This window comes from Colobus angolensis, unplaced genomic scaffold (assembly GCF_000951035.1).
Source record: "Colobus angolensis palliatus isolate OR3802 unplaced genomic scaffold, Cang.pa_1.0 Scaffold454, whole genome shotgun sequence".
Taxonomy (NCBI): Eukaryota; Metazoa; Chordata; class Mammalia; order Primates; family Cercopithecidae; genus Colobus; species Colobus angolensis.
The window spans coordinates 280,989-304,249 of NW_012117977.1; positions in this window are offsets into that span (position 1 = coordinate 280,989).

Below are 23,261 nucleotides of genomic sequence, written 5' to 3' on the forward strand. Positions count from 1 at the left end.
GTGTTGTGTGTCTCAGTTCCCCTGGCTAGGAAAAGGGATTCCCTTCCCCCTTGTGCTTCCCAGGTGAGGCAATGCCTCGCCCTGCTTCAGCTCTCCCTGGTCAGGCTGCAGCAGCTGACCAGCACAGATTGTCTGGCACTCCCTATTGAGATGACCCCGGTACCTCAGTTGAAAATGCAGAAGTCACCGGTCTTCTGTGTCGCTGTCACTGGGACTTGAAGACTGGAGCTGTTCCTATTCGGCCATCTTGCTCCGCCCCCCGAAATCCTTTTGCTTTCAATTCACTTTGGACATCATTCCCAGATTATTAAAGGCCCGAAGGAACACTCTCAACTAACTCTGCATATTAAATTTGAAAGCCAAGTAATAAAGTGTCTTAGGACTTGAGATAATGGAGGGGAATGGTCAAGGAGGAAGAGAATGATGTCCTTATTCTTAGATAATGGACCATGCCCAATCAATAGTATCCAAAAAGCAGTCAGATATTTGGCCATCTATATATTCTTTTTGCCTTCTCACAGCAGACTAACAATATTCTTCTACAAAGACAGAGAGCATTATACTGAAGCAATAATGGCTACAAATTCAGTTGAGAAATACTAGGTTGGTGGGGGAAAGAAGATTCTGGAAATTTTCCTTTTTTGTACTCAGACCTCAGATCTGTATTCTCTATGTTGCATTTGTAATCAGTAGTATTTCACATTGGGCAATATACTTCCCTGAGAGTTTTATGTAAATAGAATTTTGTTACTCAAATCATAAAATGTAAAAAGAGACTGGGGTCAAGAGCTCATTAATTTCTTACCAGATCTTAGGCAAATCACTAATCTCTGCATTTCAAATTTCTTACCTGCAAACTTAAAAAAAAGATACCATCTCCAGCTAAAAGCAAATATTTATTCACTGATTTTGTAAACCTGTCTTTTTGTGTGCTTGGCCTATTTAAAGATAGTAGACAGCTACAATTGTATCTGAAGTCTTTATTCTGTTTAATAAGATAGAAAGGAACATATATATTTGATTTTTGGAAGACATGTTAATAAAATACATTCTCTTTAGAATCAAAATCAAGGTTAAAATAGGTTATCAGAAAGCAAGTACAGGGGTGAGGTTTGGATGACCAACTGGTAAGAAGTTTGGGAACAATTTAAGGTAAAGGCTCAAATTTATGTATACATAATGTCTGGAATTAAAAAGAAGGAAAGAAAAGGAAAAAGAAGGAAAACAACAAAAAAGCCAGTCAAACACGGTTTGTCACTTCGATACAAAGTTGTTAAATAAGAGTATCAGTGAAATTGTTGACCAAAGCCATCTGTTGCTTCTTTAAACTGAAACAATAGAATTGATTGGAAACAGATCCTAGATACTAACTCTCTCTTAAACAATGTTTGAAACCACTGGTAAACTACTATTTACCCCTGAGACATAAGATTTCATACTCTGATCAAAATATACACAACAAAACATCACTAATTGCCTTTTCAAGAAATAATTTGTCCCAAGATAAGTAACATCTGATTCCTTTCTTATATTTTAAGCATTATTGATTAGAAATACCAAAGTATTAAAATCTCATTAATAAGCACCTTTTTCATGACCCATTACTAAGTCCAGTAAGTCACAATAAAATTATTCTTCAGACAAAAATAACTGTTAAAATCCTGTGATTGTTTAAACAAAGTGAAAAAAATTACCTTAAAGAACCTGCTTGTGACTGGTGGGTGTTATTTCATTTTAGAAATCCTACAATCAAGATAATATCTTCTATTAATCTGGACACAATTTTTCTATCCTTGTTTCTTAGTTTCAAAGATATAAGAAGAAAATAATATGCTGTAGATATTTTTTAAGCAATCAAATGGCTAATAAGATGTAATTCCAAGCTCTATCCCAGCAAGAAAATTAATCACACTTTGTCTGAGTTCCAAATCCTATTTAAACTTTGGAAAGCAGGACCTTTCCCTGAGATTAGAGCACCATTCAAAAACAGATGCTTAAAGTTTCTTTTATTTTCAAGGACTATTATTCAAAATAATGTTTTAAAACAAGAATATGTTGCTTTTCCCCAAAAGTAAATTATTCTTTGGGTCACCAAAGTCTCAGCAAAATGCCTGAAATTACTAAGTGATATTTCATTCAAGATACTCATGCTAGTTTGATCTGCTATAACCATCTAAGGCCTCCATTTTTCAGCAACAAGTCCACCTGCTTGCCTGCATCACTTTTTCTTATTGTAAAACCTTATCTTTCTTTCCACCCCCGGACCACCTGGCTTAGAGTATCCTCATTGGGCACTCATATTCTCATATGTAATTCCTCCTTCCAACCCCCGACAATTTTTTAAGTTTCCACCCCTTTTATGCCACCTCTTCATTTTTACTGCCTCTCCCTGCTTATTACCAACCCCAATACATGCCACTTCCATCCCCTCCAGAACACTTGGTATCCAAACTCCAAACCAGCGGGGTCCTAAGAGCTAATCTGAAAACACACACTACAACAATGTAACAGGGAAGATTGTTTGCTTTATTCAGAGTTGACCTCCACAAGCAGAGACAGTCCTTCTGAACTGCCAGCAACAAGGCATGCACTGTGCTTTTGGGGTGGGTGCTTTTGGAGTGGGGTGACTGTGCATTAAATCATTATTTTTTTCTATGGCTAGTTTCAACTCTGTGGGTTGAAAGATACATATTATGAGACATCTGCCTTGGTTTGGAAGTGAACAAAATGGTCCATAACTGGCTTATTTGACTCCATCTTGCTCTAATAACTGAAATATCATTGAAGTAGGTGCAACAATATAATCAGTCTAGCCTTTGTAAAGACTTTACTTCACTAATTTAACTATTGATGAAGTATCCACCTTTTGCTAGGTATTCAGCTAGGTTTTATGGCTACAAAAGCGCCAAGATATGGTTTGTTTTAGTCAGGTGCTGTAACAATGTTGTATTACAAACTATTTCAAAATCTCAGTAGTTTAAAACATTTATTATTATTTTTTTTACGTACATGGGTCTGTGAGTTAGCTGGAGTTTGGCTGATCTCAGCTGGGTTTATCTCACCTAGACTGGGCTCTAGGTTTCAGGTCAGGTTCAGGTTTGCTCCATTCTTCATCTCTGAACCCACGATAAAGGACCAATGGATAATTGGGACATGGAGTTTTCATGGCAGAAGTCAGAAACCCAAGAGGAATGTATGGAATCATGTTATTTCTTCAGGCTCTGGCCAAGAATTAGCAGGCCATTATGTCCACTCACATTCCAACATTCCATCAGCCAAAATCACATGACCAAATCCCAAATCGATGAGATAGTAAAATATATTGTGCCTACAGTGAGTCAGTAACAAGGGTAGAGATGAAAGGAACCATTGTGAGCAAATAAGGCAATGAGAAACTCCCTACCATGAACAAACCCCACTGCAGTAAGGGAGAAATATGGGTAAACAATTAGCTAAAACTCACTTTTACCATTCTTTCCATTTCTCTGGCTCTAACTGCACCTATTCTGCAGAACTCCAAGCCGGTTCCTTATTTCCCCAAAATTCCTCTCAAAGAGTTATGGAACCCTAGTGGGTATCTCAAACTACCATGTGGCATTTGATATTTTTCTCCTGTCCTGCCCTGCTAGTAAAGGCAATGCCTGAATGCTGCCAAAGCAAAACATGGCACTCACATGATTGAAGCCAACCAAAGATACCATGATTAGCTGCTCCAAGTCTGTGCCAAGGGTACAACACTAATTCTATACCATGGATACCTATGCTCCATGCCAAAGCTATGTTAAATTGCCACCAGTGTCACCAACCTTTCAAACTCTCAAGAGCTCATTTGATTATTAAGAAACAGCTCTTGAGAATTTTAATCACACTTATTTCAGACATGCAATAAAATGATCTGAGTAATAACATACTACCTCCAGAATTACCCCCTAGGTTCCTAGGGTTGAGGAACATACTTTATCCCGAGCTCACATTCTTGACTTATTTTTCTTTTTACTTTCTTTTCTTTATTTTTATTTTTATTTTTTTTTTTTGGAGACAGAGTCTTGCCCTGTTGCCCAGGCTGGAGTGCAGTGGCGTGATCTTGGCTCACTGCAACCTCTGCCTCCCAGGTTCAAGCAATTCTCCTGCCTCAGCCTCCTGGACTACAGGCACCCACCACCACACACGGCTAATTTTTGTATTTTTAGTAGAGACGGGATTTCACCATGTTGGCCAGGCTGGTCTAGAACTCCTAAACTCAAGTGATCCACCCACCTTGGCTTCCCAAAGTTGACTTCATTCCTTTTACCTCTATCATAAGTTATTTTCCAGGAAGCTCTTAATCCCACATACAAACAGATTCTCAGTGGCTCCAAACTTTTCTGAATGCCTTGGTGAACACAACTCAAGGCTGGGATCTGACCTGTATAACCCAAATACAACATGACTTCTATGACAGATATGTATAAAAATGCTAAGTAATAAAAAAAAGTAGGGAGTTATCTATTCTGTCAAAAGGATGAGGGAAAGCTTGACAAATAAGATAACATTGGGTATTGGTTCATCAAATACACAAAGGAGTGAAGGCATTATAGATAAAGGGAAGAGGGTACAATTAGTGTGCATCAGTCACTGGGAAATATCTTTTCTTGACCTGCATAACAATCAAATTTTGGGTAAGATAACCAAATCTATAATTTTTCCTGCCAATTGTTCTGTCTCCTGGATACTTAGGTTGGCATAAGGAAGCCAGGCTCTAGCACTTTGTGCTATTAATTAGTTAAGGTGGAAAATGTCCTATTTCTAGTTACTGTGTCATGTCTGGCCATTATTGTCAGAATATCTAAAATTATTAGGAAAAGTCCTGGGAAAAAAATGGTGCTTCTGGAAAGCACAACAAGATGTAAGGAATACATATTCCATTTTATAAGAAAGCACCTATATTAGTCCATTTTCATACTGCTATAAATAACTGCCCAAGACTGGGTAATTTATAAAGGAAAGAAATTTAATTGACTCAGTTCAGCATGGCTGGGGAGGCCTTGGGAAACTTATAATAATGGCAGAAGGTGAAGCAAAAACAAGGCACCTTCTTCACAAGATGGCAGGAAAGAGACATGCCAAGCGAAGGGGGAATAGCCTCTTATAAACTACGAGATCTCATGAAAACTCACATATTATCATGAGATCAGCATGGGGGAACTTGCCCCCATGAGCCAATCACCTCCACATGGTGTCTCCCTTGATACATGGGGATTGTGGGGATTACAATTCAAGATGAGATTTGGATTGGGACACAAAGCCTAACCATATCATTCTGCCCCTGGCCCCTCCCAAATCTCATGTCCCTTTCACATTTCAAAACCAATCATGCCTTCCCAGCAGTCCCCCAAAGTCTTAATTCATTCCCGCATCAACACAAAAGTCCAAGTCCAAAGTCACATCTGAGACAAGGTAATTCCCTTCTGCCTATGAGCCTGTAAAATCAAAAGCAAGTTAGTTACTTCCACGATACAATGGGGGTACAAGCATTGGGTAAATAGAGTCATTATGAATGGGAGAAATTGGCCAAAACAAAGGGGCTGCAGGACCCACGTAAGTCCGAAATCCAGTGAGGCAGTCAAATCTTAAAGCTCTGAAATGATCTCCTTTGACTCCATGTCTCACATCCAGGTCACACTGATGCAAGAGGTAGGCTCCCACAGCCTTGGAAAGCTCCACCCCTGTGGTTTTGCAGGGTACAGCCCCCTTCTGGCATCTTTCACATACTGGTGTTGAGTGTCTGTGGCTTTTCCAAGTGCATATTCAAGCTGTTGGTGGATCTGCTACTCTGGAGTCTGGAGAACAGTGGCCCTCTTCTTACAGCTCCACTAGGCAGTGCCCCAGTGGGGACTCTGTGTACGGGGCCAATCCGACATTTCCCTTCTGCACTGCCCTAACAGAGGTTTTCCATAAGCGTGCCATCCCTGCAGCAAACATCTGCCTGGACATCCATGAATTTCCACACATCCTCTGACATCTAGTTGGAGGTTACCAAACCTCAATTCTTGACTTTGGTGTACCCACAGGCCCAACACCACATGTAATCTGCCCAGGCCTGGGGCTTGCACCCTCTGTAGCAGTGGCCTGAGCTGTACATTGGTCTTTTTTAGCCATAGCTGGGACACAGGGCACCAAGTCCTGACACTGCACAAAGCACCAAGGCCCTGGACCCGGCCCACAAAACCATTTTTTCCTACTAGGCCTCCAGGTCTGTGATGGGAGGAGCTGCTGTGAACACCTCTGATATGCCCTGGGGACATTTTCCCATTTGTTTTGGCAATTAACATCTTGCTCCTTGTTACTTATGCAAATTTCTGCAACCTGCTTGAATTTGTCCCCAGAAAATGTTTTTTCTTCCAGCCACATTGTCAGGCTGCATATTTTCCAAACTTTTATCATCTGATTCCTTCTTAAACATAAGTCCTCATTCCAAACCATTTCTTTGTAAATGCATAAAACTAAATGCTTTCAATAGCACCCAAGACACATCTTAAATGCTTTGCTGCTTAGAAATTTCTTCCACCAGATACCCTAAATCATCTATCTCAAGTTACAGATCTCTAGGGCAGGGACAAAATGTTGCCAGTCTCTTTGCTAGAGCATAGCAAGAATCACCTTTATTCCAGTTCCCTACAGGTTCCTCATCTCTATCTGAGATCACCTCAACCTGGACTTCATTGTCCATATCACTATCAGCATTTTGGTCAAAGCCATTCAACGAGTCTCTAGGAAGTTCCAAACTTTCCCACATCTTGCTGTCATCCTCTGAGCCATCCAAACTGTTTCAACCTCTGCCTGTAACCCAGTTTCAAAGTCACTTCCACATTTTCAGATATCTTTATACCAGTACCGCACTCTACCAGTACCAATTTACTATAGTAGACCATTTTCATACTGCTATGAAGAACTGCCTGAGACTGGGTAATTTATGAAGGAAACAGGTTTAATTAACTGACTGTTCAGCATGGCTGGGGATGCCTCAGGAAACTTGCAATCATGGCAGAAACCAAAAGCAAAAGCAAGGCACCTTCTTCACAAGGGGGCAGGAAGTAAGAATAAGTGCTGAGTGAAGGGGGAAGAGCCCCTTATAAAACCATGAGATCTCATGAGAACTCACTATCATGAGAACAGTATGGGGGAAACCGCCCCATGATCCAATTACCTCCACCTGGTCTCTCTCTTGACATGTAGGGATTATGGCGATTACTATTCAAGATGAGATTTGGGTGAGTATATAAAGCCTAACCATATCAGCACCAAATATCTAAAGCTGAAGTTTGCTGGACACCTCTTTCATGTTCTCTAATGAACCCTGGTCACAATGCTAAAGAAACAACAATATCTCTTTCCCCCTCTTCCATTAATCTCCCTCATACCTACCCTTTTAAAATGGAGAGGCAAAGAATATGGGTGTTCACTGGCTCCGTAAGGTGTGGTTGATACCCTGCAATGTCTGCACAACATGCTCCCATTTTTTCTCTGCTCCATCAGTTCCTGCTTGAAATTATAACACCAAATTCTCCCCACGGCTTTTGTGAAGTTACAAGTACCACCTGAATAAGATCTATGTTTTCTTTTTTTTTCCTGTGTGATAGCCATGCCTTGCGACCCTTGCCACTTCATGTTTGAATTTCTATAGTAACTTCCTAACAAATGTCCCCCATATTTATTCTCTTTTATATCCCAAATCTGGAAACTAGCCAAATGCCCATCAGGAATAGAATAAATTATAGTATATTCACACACGAAAATGTTAAACAGCTAAAAGAATGAACTACAAATACATACAAATCGGATGACTCACAAACATAATATTCAGTGAAAAATATCAGAGTTCATACTGATAATTCCACTTAAGAAAAGTACAAAAACAGGCAAAAAGAAACTCTTGCTTCAAAACAACGATTTCCTCTTTGAATGCAGAAAGAAAGTAATGACATTGTAAGAAACATGGAGAACCAAGGAACACTGTCATATGCTTTCCTATTTGTGTTACTTCCCTGTATTAGCCAATCATTTATGTGGAAAATGATGATATGGAAAGGAAAATATAGGGCAAGCCATAATTTATTTTCCTTCAGTCTTTCCTTACTCATCAGTAAGCCAAAGCTAGAGAGTCTTGATAGAATGTGAATATATCAAGAAATGAATTAAAACAGTTTAGTTTTGTGCAAGTTTTCACTGTTGTGGCAAAAGTAATATATGCATGCATGAGCTATAAAATGCAAACTGTGTAATTTTGATGCTGTATATAAGTTAAATGCATATGTTTGCATTTAAAACTGGTATTGTGACAATATAAAGATAAATAGTAAAAACCCATGCTAATAACTTAAAAGTTTATTTTTTCTTTACATGGAATTATAATAGGAAATGAAAAATGACCATAGAATGTGAGAGACAGCAAGACAGCAAATGAGACACAAATAACAGAAAGAAAAGAAAAAGCTTTCTATTTTCATACTTTTAAAAGACACTTATTTCTTGCATTTTTATGTTTCATTTTGCATAATTTTGAGGTATATATTAGGTGTATATATTTATGGGGCACATGAACTGTTCTGACACAGGTATGCAAAGTGAAATAAGTACATAATGTAGAATGGGGTATCCATCCCCTCAAGCATTTATCCTTTGCATTCCAAACAATCCAGTGACACTCTTTTAGTTATTTTTAAATGTATGATTAAGTTATAATTGACTATAGTAACCCTACTCTGCTATCAAAGAGAAGATCTTATTCATTCTATTTTTTTTTTTTTGCATCCATTAACCATCCTGATCTCCCCTCCACCTCCACCCCCCAACCCCTCCAGCCCCTTACTACCCTACCCTTCTCAGACTCTGGTAATCATCCTTCTATTCTCAATCTCCATGAATTCAATTGTTTTGATTTTTACATCCCACAAACAAGTGAGATCATGAAATGTTTGTCTTTCTGTGCCTGATTTATTTAACTTAAGTCTCCGCTTGCATCCATGTTGTTGCAAACGACTAAATCTCATTATTTTTTATAACTAAATAGGACTCTATTGTGTATATGAACCACATTTTCTTTAACTATTCATCTGTTGATGAACACTTAGATTGCATCCAAATCTTGGTTGTTGAAAACAGTGCTGCAACAAATAGGAGTGCAAATATCTCTTTGATATGCTGACTTCCCTTCTTTGGGTATATACCCCACAGTTAGATTGCTGGATCACATGGTAGCTCAATTTTTAATGTTTTGAGGAACCTCCAAACTGTTCTCCATAGTGGTTATACTAAGTTCCCACCAACAGTGTACAAGGGTTCCCTTTTCTCCACATCTTCACCAGCATTTGTTATTGTCTGTGTTTTGGATACAAGCCATTTTATCTGGGTTAAGATGATATCTCATTGTAGTTCTGATTTGCATTTCTCTGATGATCAGCGCTGTTGAGTACCTTTTTTATATGCCTGTTTGCTATTTGTATGTCTTCTTTTGAGAAATGTACCTTCAAATCTTTTGCCCTTTTTGATCAGATATTTTCCTACAGACTTGTTTTAGTTCCTTATATATTTTGTTTATTAATACCTTGTCAGATGGGTAGTTTGCAAATATTTTCTCCCATTTTATGGGTTGTTGCTTCACTTTATTGTTTTCTCTGCTGTGCGGAACTTTTTTTTTTTTTTTTTGAGACAATTTCATTCTTGTCACCCAGGCTGGAGTGCAGTGGTGCCATCTGGGCTCACTGCAAACCTCCACCTCTAGGGTTGAATCAATTCTCCTGCCTCAGCCTCCTGAGTAGCTGGAATTACAGGTGTGCATCACTACGCCCAGCCAATTTTTTATTTTTAGTAAAGACAGGGTTTCACCATGTTGACCGGGCTGGTCTTGAACTCCTGACCTCAGGTGATCTGCCTGCCTTGGCCTCCCAAGATGCTGGGGTTACAGGTGTGAGCCACCATGACTGGCCAGAGGCTTTTTAACTTAATATAAACCCATTTATTCATTTTTGCTTTGGTTGACTGTGCTCAAGAAATCTTTGCCCAGATCAATGTCCTGAAGATTTTCCCTATGGTTATTTTATTTTATTTTACTTTTTAGTAGTTTTATAGTTCAAAGTCTTCAATTTAAGTATTTAATCCATTTTCATTTGATTTTTGTCTTGGCACTTTTGTCAAAAATGAGTTCACTTTAGCTGTCTGGATTTGTGTCTGGGTTCTCTATTCTGTTCCATTGGTCTTTGTGTCTGTTTTAATGCCAGCACCATGCTGGTTTGATTACTATAGCTCTGTAGTGTAATTTGAAGTCAGGTAATGTGAAAAGTCAGTTTTGTTCTTTTGCTTACAATAGCTTTGGCTATTCTGGGTCTTTTGTAGTTCCATTTAAATTTTATGGTTTTTTTTTCTATTTCTGTGAAGAATGTCATTTATATTTTCATAGGGATAAGCATTGAATCTGTAGGTTGCTTTGGGTAGTATGGACATTTTAACAATATTAATTTTTCCAATCCATCAACATGGATTATTTTTCCATTTTTTGGTGTCTTCTTCAATTTCTTTTATCAATGTATTTTAGTTTTCATTATACAGATCTTCTACTGCTTGCTTAAGTTAATTCCTAGGTATTTAGTTTTATGAGTGGCTACTGTAAATGGGATTACTGTTTTTATTTCTTTTACAGATTGTTCAGTGTTGGCATACAGAAATGCTACTGAGTTTTTTAAAGACTTAAATGTTAGACCTAAAACCATAAAAACCCTACAAGAAAACCTAGGCAATACCATTCAGGACAGAGGCATGGGCAAAGACTTCATGACTAAAACACCAAAACCAACGACAACAAAAGCCAAAATAGACAAATACGATCTAATTAAACTAAAGAGCTTCTGCACAGCAAAAGAAACTACCATCAGAGTGAACAGGCAACCTATAGAACGGGAGAAAATTTTTGCAATCTACCCATCTGACAAAGGGCTAACATCTAGAATCTACAAAGAACTTAAATTTACAACAAAAAAACAACCCCATCAAAGAGTGGACAAAGGATATGAACAGACATTTCTCAAAAGAAGACATTCATACAGCCAACAGACACGTGAAAAAATGCTCATCATCACTGGTCATCAGAGAAATGCAAACCAAAACCACAGAGATACCATCACACACCAGTTAGAATGGCGATCATTAAAAGGTCAGGAAACAACAAGTGCTGGAGAGGATGTGGAGAAATAGGAATGCTTTTACACTGGTGGTGGGAGTGTAAATTAGTTCAACCATTGTGGAAGACAGTGTGGCAATTCCTCAAGGATCTAGAATGAGAAATACCATTTGACCCAGCAATCCCATTACTGGGTATTTACCCAAAGGATTATAAATCATGCTGTTATAAAGACACATGCACATGTATGTTTACTGTGGCCCTATTCACAATAGCAAAGACTTGGAACCAACCCAAATGTCCATCAATGATTGACTGCATTAAGAAAATGTGACACATATACACCATGGAATACTATGTAGCCATAAAAAAGGATGAGTTCATATCCTTTGCAAGGACAAGGATGAAACTGGAAATCATTCTCAGCAAACTGTCACAAGGAGAAAATAAACAAACACTGCATGTTCCCACTCATAGGTGGGAACTGAACAAATGAGAACACTTGGACACAGGGTGGGGAGCATCGCACACTGGGGCCTGTCGGGGGGTTGGGGGGCTAGGGGAAGGATAGCATTAGGAGAAGCACCTAATGTAAATGACGAGTTGATGGGTGCAGCAAACCAACATGGCACATGTATACCTATGTAACAAACCTGCACATTGTGCACATGTACCCTAGAACTTAAAGTATAGAAAAAAAACCTATTTAAAAAACTAACCAGTTCTTCAAGAAAGTTAAAATACATTTTCAAAAATGCTACTGACTTGATTCTAAAGACTATCTCAGCATCTTCCACATGAGGCAAGAGAAGAAACGAATTATGAAGCCTGATTTCCCCTACCCCGAGATCAACAGCTTCCTATAGATGGAATTTTATATTTATATTTTCCCATTGTCATTAATGGTAATTAACAACATGTAAATGGTATGGTTAAAAGTCACCCTCGTTTCACTTTTGATACTTTATATTTTCTTTGTTTGAATGCATTGATACCTTATGTTGATGTCTCACATTACTTCAACAGAAAAAAAAATACATTTTGAAAAAAAAAAAAAGAAGAAGTGCTACTGCGCTTTGTCTGTTGATTTTATATCCTACAACCTCATTGAATTTGTTTATCAGTTCTAATAGTTTTCTTATGGAGTCTTTAGATTTTTACAAATATATGATCATATCATTTGCAAACACGAATATTTTGACTCCTTTCCAATCTGGATGCCCTTTATATCTTTTTCTTGTCTGAATCTAGCTAGGACTTTCAGTACTATGTTGAATAAGTGACAGTGGGCATCCTTGTCATGTTCCAGATCTTACAGGAAAGGCTTTCAGTTTTTCCCCATTTAGTATGATACTAGCTGTGGGTCTGTCATGTATGGCTTTTATTTAATTCTTGTGTTTTGAACAAGGGGGCTCACATTTTAATTTTGCACTGAACCCCCTCAAATTAAGTAGCTGGTTTTCAGCTCTAATGCTTTCCTTAAGGTTAAACCATAGAAATTGTGCTAGCTATAATTAAACTCCTTCCTTCTTTTTCTGAATCCAAAATATTTCATTCTACATTCTAGATAACTACAAAGAGTCCATTGTTCATATGTGGGTCTTACAGACATAAAGGGTATAAAATTTCCATACAGTTAAAGGTTCTGCTGTAATTGGCAGACCTGAGTGATAATTTCCTTCAGGGAAAAATACAGGAAATTGAAGGAACACATTGCTTTGAATTTCTCTATGGTGATGATATATAGAAATTACTATAGTAGAAATAAAAAATTTAGCTTCCTTCATATAACTGGCAAAATTCATGAATTACCACAGAAAAGAGATAAATAATCTAAAATTAACTTTTAAAAGAGAAAAAGGTGTTAAAGGGTTGGTAAATGCAGGAAGCTGTCAAACAGAAACAGTTGGGCCTCTTCCTCTGTATCTGTATAACTGGTTTGCCTCATGACCCACAAAAACAAATCCCAGAACAGCCATAAAAAAAAAATCTACCTTGAACTCCCCTCCATGTCTCATCAGACAAACCGTAGAGCATTAGAGGTAGAAAGCAAGTACACAGTCATATAATTCATGCTTCTCATTTTACAGATGGGATAACTAAGGTCTAAAAAAGTAAAATGACTAAAAATAGAACCTCAGGATTGGAAGGATCCTTAAAAATATTGCCTAACTCTCCAACAGATGTTTGAATTCCCTCTACCAGAATCCTGCAAGGTGCTTGAAGAATCCCAGTTACTCATTGAGAAAGACATTTATTTCCCTTTTTATACTTCTCTCCCCTATTGAGTCAAAGACTATATTTACTGTATTCGCTATACATTTGTCCCAGCTTTTATATCTTGAGGCCACTTAGTAAAAGTTACTTGTTGTGGGACAACTGAACTTACTCCTTCCCAACCCAAATATCTCCAACTATTTCTTAATATCCAACCTAAGGTCATACAACTAGTCAGCGGCAAATCTGAAAAAATAAATAAGGTCTCTTAATTTATTTTGTTATTTTCCTTCTCTTCTCCCTCATAGCTCTTAAACCATGATGCGTAAAAATGTGTGATCAATTAGAATTCGCCTAATCAAGCAAACTCAGTTTACTATTCAAATGGGGACTACCAAAAGACCTCTATAAAACTTGAATCAGACAAGCTAATTCCATCCATAATTCCCTCTCTTATTACTAAAATCCCTTGTATTCCAAAGATCACATATCTTCAAACTGTTCCTGGCCAATAAGCCTCTACTGAATTGCTACTTACCTTATTTGAACAATTCAGCACTGTCAGCATTTTACATCAAGATAGCCACAGGAGGAAAACACACACACACACACACACACACACACACACACACACACACACAGAGAGACAGAGAGAGAGAGAGAACTCCAGATGCCTCGCCACTGAAATAAAGAGATATGAGTCTAGCAAATGTAGGATATGGGCCCAAGGAGAAGAATGGAGCAAAGGAATGGTTAGCATCACTGATTAATTTAATACCCTCTGCTGTTGGAATATGTCAAGCCTTAAAATCCTTACTGCCGACCGGGCGCGGTGGCTCAAGCCTGTAATCCCAGCACTTTGGGAGGCCGAGACGGGCGGATCACGAGGTCAGGAGATCGAGACCATCCTGGCGAACACGGTGAAACCCCGTCTCTACTAAAAAATACAAAAAACTAGCCGGGCGAGGTGGCGGGCGCCTGTAGTCCCAGCTACTCGGGAGGCTGAGGCAGGAGAATGGCGGGAACCTGGGAGGCAGAGCTTGCAGTGAGCTGAGATCTGGTCACTGCACTCCAGCCCGGGCGGCAGAGCGAGACTCCGCCTCAAAAAAAAAAAAAAAAAAAAATCCTTACTGTCTTCTAAGGCATATGCAATAACACAATAACAATAGATGTCATTTATGCAGCACTATGTGCCAGACACCTTACTTGCAAAATAAGATTATTAAAATTCCTCATAGCTCTTCCTCTTAGGTGACTGATGATTTTCTCATTTTACTGATGAAGAAACTAATGTTCAGAAAGATTAACTAACTTGCCTAGGGTCACACACCCAGTAAAGTGACAAAGCCAAGATTTATCTGTTTCTGGAGCACAGGATTTTACCCTCTGCTGCTGTTTTGTATACAGGCTTCTATGGAGGTCTGCTATGTGAACTGTAGGGAAGGAAACAAAAGAAAAAAGTAAATTTTTCTTTACTTTTTAGAAACATTTATATAATCAAGATTTAAATCCATCCTCTCTGACTCCACTATACATCCGGATCAGACAAGTTTTCATGGGCAAAATAGAAAGAAATCAGAGTTCAGTAGGTCAGGTATATAGAAACTGAAGCAGCAACATTAGTAGGAAGACAAAGGTAACCATGATCCTATGTGAGGGTAGCTGGTGCAGGGATAAAGCTTCTAAGATTGCTATTTGTGGATTTGTCCCCAAATGCCTAGAACAGTGTGTGGTGCGTATTAGGTGCTCAATATGTATTTGTTGAATTTGTTGAATAACTGAATTATAATCAAGTTATTTCAACTAGAGAATATTTCAAAGCAATGCAAGTACTGAAATAATTCAAAGCCAGGGAATTGTCCTTCAGGGCTAGTCTTAGTATTTTCCTGGAATGTTTCTAGGAAATGCCCCTTGAGAGCAATACTGAGAACACTGGGTACAACATAGAACGAGACATAAGCTGAGACTAAGTCCTCTTTCCAAGTAAGTACTCCAAACTTACCCTTTGGGGGGATTTATTTTCTCTGTCCTTTTAAAAGATAAATTTCTTTATCAGTTGTTAAGTTTGAGCATATACAAATCTAGTGGCCTAACTTCATTTAACCAGGAAAGAATCAGCCTGGAGATGTTAAGCAAGGTTTAAGGGTGTTAAGTTCCTCAATGATTTCTTAGACCTCAGCACAGAATATTGTCTGATGTCCAAACACTGTAGAAACAATGACACTTTTTGAAAAGAGCTATACTCTACTGAGTAAACAAGAACTATAATTTACCATCACGATTCTTTACATTCTCACTAATTCTTAAGAGTTAATGACTGGCAATGGGTTTTCTTGCCATTTATCTAATTCATTTCTTAATGTTTTTAGCCGACATTAAATAAGATAGTGCCAGGGTGACTGTTACATTTTCATAAACAAATACCACAAAATCTAAATTAAATGTAGTCCAACTAATAATTCTTTCAATTAAACTCTTTTTCCTATGTTCATATATTAGTAGAAAGAATATTGTGACAAGATAAGCTTGTGCCAGAGGTTTATTAAAAACAACAGGAGTAACAGATCAAATTCCAGGGATATCCCTGATCTCAGTACAGATTCAGCCCAATATCCTGCTTGTTTAAACTAATCTTGGACCATGATCACTGATTTCCACCATGATTTCCTTGAGTTCCTGACCTGGGATTTGGGATAAAAGTGAACAGGACACTCTAAGAAGGCCTGGGTCCTGGAATTTAGGACCAAGCAAAGCAAGGAACCAAGGCATCTAAACTAGGGAACATCATCAAGTTTTACTAAATGTAAAAGGCAGGCACAGAGGAGCTCCAAAACTAGATATTTCTATGAGGAAGGATAGGTAGGGCACTGGAAGGCAAAGTAGTTCCAAGACTCTGGATGTCCAATTAAGTATGAAGCCAACTAAGTCAGTTGGAACAGCAGAAATCCTAAAGCAAATACGCTGAGTCTCAGACAGACGAGGAAGACAATAAATTCAATTCTTTAGGAACTGAAGTTCACCAATTCATCCGTTAACAAAATATACCTACGTGCAAAGCAAAAACACAGATACAGGGAAACAAAACAGGATCCCTGCAGTTATAAATGGAGGTGTTGGAGCCACTTACAAATGAATTTACTTTTCGTTTCTTACCCTTATCACTTGTGATGGTTAATTACATATCAGCTTGGTTAGGATACGGTACTGTCCTAGTCTGCTAACCTGAATGTTTCTGTGAAGGTATTTTATAAACATGTAACCTGTCCTATTAGTTCTGTTTCTATGGCGAACTCTGACACTCATGATACACCACTCAGGTAACCTTAAACAAGTTCTTTAACCACTGTGAATCCAACTTTCTCCTTCATGTATAAAACAGGAGTAATATGGTTAGGCTATGTGACCCCACCCAAATTGCACCTTGAATTGTAATTCCCAAGTGTTTAGAGAGATACCTGGTAAGAAGTGATTGGATTATGGGGGTAGTTTTCTCCATGCTGTTCTGGTAATAGTGAGTGAATTCTTACAAGATCTGATGGTTTTATAAGGCAGTTTTCCCTCCTCTTGCTAGCCTGTCTCTCTCCTGCCATCATGTGAAGAAGGTCCTTGCTTCCCCTTTGCCTTACACCATGACTAAGTTTCCTGAGACCACCCCAGCCATGTGGAGCTGTGAGTCAATTAAACCTCTTTGCTTTATAAATTACCCAGTCTTGGATACTTCTTTATAGCAGTATGAAAACCGACTAATACAGGGGGTAATAATATCTATCTCATAGGATGGTGAGATTCTTAAAACAATCTGTGAACACCTTATACACAGCATTTCATGTTAACAAATACTATTTATCAAATACTATTGTTAACAAATACTATTTTCCTTCCTCTTGCAATAGGCCTGACACCACAACCTTGACCTTTTGCTTATTCTGACGTTGGATAGCTTCTTAACCTTTCCAGGTTTTTGAGAACAAGAACTATGTATTCTACATCTGTAGAGCCTCCTAGAGGAATAATTCTGAAAGCTGACCAAACAGAAATGTTGACTGAAAATCTAGTATATGCTGTATATGAACCAGAAAGCAAACATGGGTATGAGGTGGATGATTCAGGTATTAGGAGAGTAGAGGCAGTTGGGGAAGAGAAAGAGAAAAAACAAATCTTGAATTGCCTGGAACCTAATGTATCTAAAACTTGAGTAAAAAAATTAACCTCACTTACCTCAAATACACAGACAGACATATGCTCATGCACACACAAATACGTATTCCAAATACGTCAAACCTTTAAAAGTAAGTAAAAATCAGTAATAAAGAATTCTATTAAAACACTAGAAGAAAATATTTTTAGTGGTTTAAAATGTCATTTAAATGTTTAATGGTTAAACGTCTAATTTAAACACTAAAAGAAAATATTTTAGGGGTTTAAAATGTCATTTAGATGTTTAATGTTTAAAATGTCATTTAAAAACAATTCGCACAAACAAAAATCATAGGGAACAAAATAAATTTGATAATACCAAAATATAAAAATGATATGCAAAAAAAATCAAAACCAAAGTTAAAAGCAATCAACATACTAGGAGATGGTATCTAAAATACATTCAACTAACAATGAGGGATCAAAAAAGACTCCTACAAATCCATAAAAGACAACCCAGTAGAAAAATAAGTAAATAATTTGTGCAGGCAATTTACAGAAGCAGAAATAGGAGTGGCCAATAATGAGATGAAAAAATGATCAACTCACTAGCAAATCAGGGAAATAATAATCAGAAAAATGAGCTATTACAAATGATCCCACATTTACAATGGTTCAACTTAAATGATTTTTCAACTTTCTGATGGTACAAAAGTGATACACATTCAGTAGAAAGTGGTATGATACTCTCTTACAATGCTGAGCAACAGCAGTGAGCCACACCTCCCAGTCAGCCACATTATCACAAGGGTAAACAATTAATAGGCTATAGTGTACTGTGTCGCCAGATGATTTTGGCCAACTGTAGACTAATACAAGTGTTCTGAGAATATTTAAGGTAGGCTAGTCTAAGCTATTATGTTTGGTATGTTAGGCATATGAAATACATTTTCAACTTACAATGGGTTTATCAGGACATAACCTTGTTTTAAGTTGAGAAGCACTGTACTTATCACTTATTATTTGCAAAAATTAAAAACTCCAATTTTGTCAAGGTTTGGGTGGAATATGGAGTGAATGCTGTGAAAGGCTTGGGAGAACAACTGAGTAATATGTAGTTGTCAAGATTGCACCCAAAGCAACTTGCAAATTTGCAATTGCTTGTAGTTAGCAAGTAAACTCCTCTGCGTCTTCCATATAGAAATACTTGCATCTATGCACACAGGGCCATGCACAGAATTGTTGATTATGGTCTTGTTTTTAGTATTGAAAATTTGAAGACAACAAAAGTACCCATGAATAAAAGAACAGCAAATGAAATACAGAATGTTTGTATTATAGAATAATATAAAGCTAATAAAAGGAATGAGCTAGATATACATGCAATGGCATAAATATTGCACCAAGACATTTTGATAAGTGAAGAAAAAAAAGTTTCAAGACGATTTGTACAGAATAAAACCTATTTTGTGATCATGCATGTGTATGCACATGAACTCTTACACACACATGCACACACACACGTGTGTCAATAAAAATTGAGGTTGGAGTTATTGGTCTCATCAATGTTTTGAATTTTTAAAAGAAGAATGCAATTAAAATATTAATTTAAGAGAAAAAGAAATCCTAAAGTCTTCAAATTAGAAGATGTAAAATGCTGAGAAATACTCCCTTGTAAAAAATTATTCTTTGTTCACAGCCACCAACTGTTTGTTCCTACACATCCACCCTGGGCATAGATCCACGATTCTACTTTTCCTCTGCACCGAGCCACAAATCTGTTCAAGTCAATGACTTCCTTATTGGGCTCACAGACATTAAACCATATCAAAAAAGAAAACTAGTCTAAGATAAGAGCAATTTGAAGTTAGAGTCCATCCCAAGTTACCAAGGTGTCCAAAGTCTTCTATCATCTAATAGGTAGGAGGGCTGAAGGCCAAAACAAACACAAAAGGGTCAAATATATGTATTTCCAGAACTCATGCTTCTCTTCATGTGACAGTCTGTGCATTTGGCCCTAACTCAACTATTCCAATCAGGACTTTTCTATTTAAAATTTGCAAAATTGTAAATTGCCAACCTCTTCTGCATCTTCATCAATTAGTCAGCTAGAACTTGCCTGTCAGTTCCGCAAACCAAACTATATGATATTCACTATTTTTAAAAAGAAAATGATTGAAGAGTGATGAAGCAAGATGCTGGAATATGACCATCCAGTGCTGGACTCCTCAAAGAAACATCAATTTGAAAAATTACCGATTCATGGAAGTACCTTCACAACAGTTAAGGAATCTATGTAAGTGATTGCAGCAACTGGGTGGAACAATGAAATAAAGTAAGACGCATTGAAAAGGGTATGTGGTGTGTGAGACAGTTACACAAATAACCACACCACCCCTCCCCAAAGCCCTCACAGTGTAGCATGAAGAGACACATCCTCCACATGGAGGAACAACAGTGGATGAGCATTCACCTTATCCACAGACCCCAGCACCAGGAAAGCACCCATCGACCTAGGCTCTAGGCCCACCCCAATGCAAAGCCAGTTACCATAGCCACAAGCTCCAGGCCCATCTCTGTGGAACAAGGCTTCAGGCCCACCCCAGTGTTGAGTTAGCCCAGACAGCATCAGGCTCCCATTAGGCCCTCATGGACACAGACTGGCACCTGTGGACCCAGGCCCTAAGCCAACTTCAACACAAGGCAAGTTACTGTGGCCCAAGGCTCTAGGCTAGCGTCTGTGGACCCAGACTTCAGGCCAGCCCCTATGACCCAGGTCCAAACCAGACCCCACAGTCTCAGGCTCCAGACATACTCTGGTGTCAGACTGGCTCCTGTGGACCCAAAACACAAGCACATCCCCACACAAAGCTGACCCTCCCCAGCTCAGGCTCAAGTTCTGCCTCCCTGCAAGGTTGAACCCCATGTACCCAGAGCCAGGCTCAACCCTATGAACCAGGATACCAAGCCTGCCTATACAGGCTTGAGCTCAAGGCCTGACCCTGCAGATCCATACACGAGGCCAGTTATAGTGAACCTAGGCACCAGGCCCTAAAACAAGGCCAGCCTGCCCAAGAACTCCAGAACCAAGTGTGAACATGGATTCCATCTGCTGACCCAACAAGAACCTCTAACCAAGATGACTGGTAAAGTCAGCTTCCCTGCCAAACCCAGTTTGTAAAGACTGAAAGAGGTGCCTACTTTTTCAAATGTGCAGATACCAACACAAAACCACAAGGATCATGAATAATCAAAGAAATATGACACCACCCAAGGAACAGAATAAAGTGCCAGTAGCTGACCCTAAAAATGGAGATCTATGAAATGCCTTACAAATAATTTTAAATAATGATCTTTAAAAGTTCAGGGAGGCCAGGCACGATGGCTCATGTCTGTAAACCCAACACTTTGAGAGGTCAATGCAGGAAGATTGCCTGAGCTCAGGAGATCAAGGCCAGCCTGGGCAACATGATGAGACTGTCTCTACAAAATATTTAAAACTTAGGTGGCTCATGCCTGTAATACCAGCAATTTGGGAGGCCAAGGCAGGCAGATCATTTGAGGCCAGGAGTTTGAGACCAGCCTGGCCAACATGGTGAAATGCTGTCTCTACTAAAAACACAAAAATTAGCTGTTCATGGAGGTGGGTGCCTGCAATCCTAGCTACTCGGGAGGCTGAGGCAGGAAAACTGCTTGACTCTAGGAGGCAGAGGTTCCTGTAAGTCAAGATTACACCACTGCACTACAGCCTGGAGGACAGAGCAAGACTCCATCTCAAAAAATATATAAATATATCCAGGCATTGTGGTACATGCCTATAGTCCCAGCTTCCTGTCCCAGCTACTTGGAAAGCTGAGGCAGGAGGATCACTTGAACTCCAGAGGTTGAGGCTGAAGTGAGCTGTGTTCATGCCACTGTGCCCAAGCCTGATTAACAGAGTGAGACCCTGTCTCAAGAAAAAATAAAAAAACAAAACAAAACAAACAAACAAACAACAATAAAAATTGAAATAAACAAAAAACAAAAAAAAAAAGTACAAGATAAACAACCAAACAAAATCAGGAAAACATTATATGAACAGAACAACAAGTTCGACAAAGAGAAAAAATAAAAAAATAAAAAATAACCAAGCAGAAATCCTGGAGCTAAAGAACACAATGATTCAATGACTGAACTAAAATATTCCATAGATATCTTCCACAGCAGACTCAATCAAACAGAAGAATCAGTGAGTTCAAATACAGCTTATTCAAAATTACTGAGTAAAAACAACAAAAGGAAATAAGAATAAAAAATTATGAAGAAAGTATACAGAACTTATGAGACACAATCAAGTGGACCAATATACACATTATTTGCAGCCCAATAGAATAGAGACAGACAGGGGGCAGAAAATTTATTTAAGTAAATAATGACAGAAAAATTATCATATCTGAAGGAAGTGAACATCTAGATCCACGAAGGCAAAGAACCCCAAATATATTAAACATAAAGGCACCTCTTCAAGATACATAATAAGCACATTCTCAAAATTCAAAGACAGAGAGAATTTTGAGAGCAGCAAAAGAAAACAGGCTTATCACATACAAACCAACTTCCATTGGACTATCAGAGGATTTTGCAGCAGAAGTCCTGCAGGCTAAAAGAGTAGGATGACATACACAAAGTGATAAAATAATCAAACTGCTAATCAGTAGTTCTTTATCTGGCAAAGTTGCCCTTCAGATATGCAGGAGAGATAAAGACTGTCCCAGACAAACAAAAGCTAGGGGGATTCAACACCCCTAGACCTGCTATTACAAGAAATGCTACAGAAAGACCTGCAAGTTGAAAAGAAAGGACACTAACAACAAAAATATAGAAAAGTATAAAACTCACGAATAACGAACATAGTCAAATTAAGAATACTCTAATGTGGCCGGGTGCAGTGGCTCACGCCTATAATCCCAGCACTTTGGGAGGCCAAGGCAGGCAGATCACGAGATCAAGGGTTCAAGACAAGCCTGGCCAATATAGTGAAACCCCATCTCTATTAAAAATACAAAAATTAGCCAGGCATGGTGGTGCACCTGTAGTCCTCACTACTCAGGAGGCTGAGGCAGGAGAATCGCTTGAAACCAGGAGGCAGAGGTTGCAGTGAGCCAAGATCGCACCACTGCACTCCAGTCTGACTCTGTTTCAAAAAAAAAATACTCTAATGTTATGATGTGGTACATAAATCATGTTTGACTCTAGCATAAAAGTCAAAAGAAAAAGGTATGAAAAATAACTATAACTATAATAATTTTTTAGTACACAACATAAATGATGTGAAGTGTGGCATCAATAACACAAAATGGGGGGGAAGAAAAAGTTGAAGTGTAAGGTTGTTGTAACATGTTCAAAGTTATCAACTTACAATAGTAATCTTTGTGATTAACATGAGACTCGTAAAACATCTTGTAATAGTCTTTAAGATGTTTTATACGAGTCTCATGGTAATCACAAAGAAAAAAATGTGTAGTAAATACACAAAAGATAAAAGAAATCAATGCATACCATTACAGAAATAAATCACAAACGAAGACAGAAATAGAGGAAGAAAGACAAAGGAATGACAAAATGTCAGAAAGTAATTAACAAAATGGCAATAATAAACACTTACTGATTAATAATTTCTTTTTTTTTTTTATTATGCTTTAAGTTCTAGGGTACATGTGCATAACGTGCAGGTTTGTTACATATGTATACTTGTGCCGTGTTGGTGTGCTGCACC